Source organism: Cucurbita maxima, unplaced genomic scaffold (assembly GCF_002738345.1).
Source record: "Cucurbita maxima cultivar Rimu unplaced genomic scaffold, Cmax_1.0 Cma_Scf00370, whole genome shotgun sequence".
NCBI classification, from domain to species: domain Eukaryota; kingdom Viridiplantae; phylum Streptophyta; class Magnoliopsida; order Cucurbitales; family Cucurbitaceae; genus Cucurbita; species Cucurbita maxima.
This window is the reverse complement of record NW_019272386.1, coordinates 25,287-27,480: the sequence shown is the minus strand read 5'-3', so window position 1 is coordinate 27,480 and position 2,194 is coordinate 25,287. Positions and strand designations below refer to the sequence as shown.

General features: G+C 33.4%; 1 pseudogene; it reads left to right on the top strand.

Annotated features, from left to right (window-relative positions):
* Nucleotides 1-296: 296 nt before the first annotated feature.
* LOC111474435 overlaps nt 297-2,194 on the top strand; it is a 15,060-nt pseudogene continuing 13,162 nt past the window's right edge.

Genomic DNA, 2,194 nt, shown 5'->3' with positions numbered 1-2,194 from the left:
ATATACTTTTATTAAATAATTTCAATTTTCATACCAAAATGGGAATAAAATCAATTGAAAGATATAAAGAAAAATAGAAAATATAAGTTAGGTTCTACTCCCACTCTATTGTCACCTTGTTTATTGTCGTTGTATCTTGTGCTGTCCAATGGCGTCTGTCATTGCTCATTTTGTACTTTATAACCCTAATCTTGTCTTTCTCCCAATTAATTGATCCATTCAATAAATGCCTAAAAGTCTCATCGTCATCCATTATCACCATTTTTAAAGAACCTAAGATTTTCATTCTCTCGACAATGGCTAAACTATTAGTTCTTCATCTCTGTTTCGTTCTCATTACTTCCTCTTCTCTGTTTCATGTCGGAACTTCCATAACTCACAAATCTCAAGACGGATCTGAAGAATGGGGCTACGTTCAAGTCAGACCAAGTAAGCCAAATTCATTAATTTTCCTTCTATTTTATTTTAGTCATTATTTTTTATATATTTGTTCTTGGATTGTGTTGTTCAGAAGCCCATATGTTTTGGTGGCTTTATAGAAGTCCTTCCAGAGTGGATGTCGGTTCCAAGCCATGGTCGACCATTCTCTAGTTGCAAGGCGGACCAGTGAGCTACCGATCTTTCCCAATGATTTATTTATAAATTTTGGGTATTTTGTAAGAAAATGGCTCAAATATTGAAAAATAGGGTGGCTCGGGAACTAGGTTTGGGAACTTCTTGGATATCGGGCCATTGAACTCAAACTTGATGCCAAGAAACTCAACATGGCTGAAAAAAGCAGACCTCTTGTTTGTGGTCAACTCCTTTTCCTTTTAATTTTCGGTCATTTTAACCTTAAATTCTAATATTTTTCGACTAAATTTATGATTTTAACATTAAAAAAATAGGATAATCCAGTCGGGACCGGATGTAGCTATGTGGAGAGTGGAGGTGAATTTACAAAAGGCGATATGGAGGCGGCGATCGACATGATGACTTTGCTGGCTGAGGTTTCGAACTACATTGTCGGCCTACGAAACGCTCCTTTGTACATCTTTGCGTAGTCTTAAGGTGGTAAATTCGCCGTCACTCTGGCTTTGTCCCTCCTTCGGGTCATCCAAGCTGGCAATTTGACCCTTAATCTCGGAGGTACTTTTATTTTTACTTCTTTTTTAATAAAAAATTTCAAATATAAATGATGAATTATAACTTTTTTTTTATATGTAAAAAAAAAATCATATTATAACTTTGATTTGTCTAAAATGATCACATTGTAATAATCTAGAATCAATAATTTAAATACACGTCTCCAAATTTTATTTGCTAGGAGTTGCTCTAGGAAACAATTGGATGTCTCTAGAAGATTACACGGTTCGTATTCTCATTCTCTCAATCTCATCCAAAAATTTTATCAATTTTTTTCAATATGTTCGTTTTCAGAATGATAAACGAAAAGAATACTACTAAACTATGAATTTTATTTCAATTATATCCTGATCGAAGTGTTAAAATGAAATATCTCAAAGCTTGAGAGTATAACTAAAACCAACCTCATATTTTAGGAGTATTCTTTTATTATATATCCTTAACACAATAATCTTTGTCTAAAATTTTACAGTCTTCTTGGGGTACTCTTCTCAAAGATCTCTCACTTATTGATATTGGTCTCGACAAATCTTGTGGAGTCATCCACTTTAAGCATAAGGTGATAGCTCAAGGAGTACACGTGTACTTGCACCTTAGAGCACCTCTATGGGGTGAGATACCTAATTACTTGGGCTCTCCTCCATTTACACTTGGTTGCCTCTTTGCAACAAATTCATCTGATATGAACCAAAAGACATCAATCATACAATATACTTCAATGAAGATGTGAAGAAAAGGTTGTCAAAATTATCAAAAGATGTTTCAATTCATGCCACATTGAAGAAGAATGAAGTTTGATTGTTATAAATTTTGGGTGGGTTACAATTTAGAGTTATTGTATTTCATTTATGTATTTTAAGACTTTATTTACTATAGGTTACAATTACATAATGGTTAATTATGGTCATTAAGTATCAATGTTACAACTCTTGGAATGACTTTTGTAGTTTCATTTTGAGGCTATATAAAGCCATGTATGTTGTATGTGTAAGGGACTTGGAAAAATATAGTAAAAAGAAGCATTTGTGCTCTTCTTTAGCCAATGGCTAAGTTTCTTTGCAATTCTATG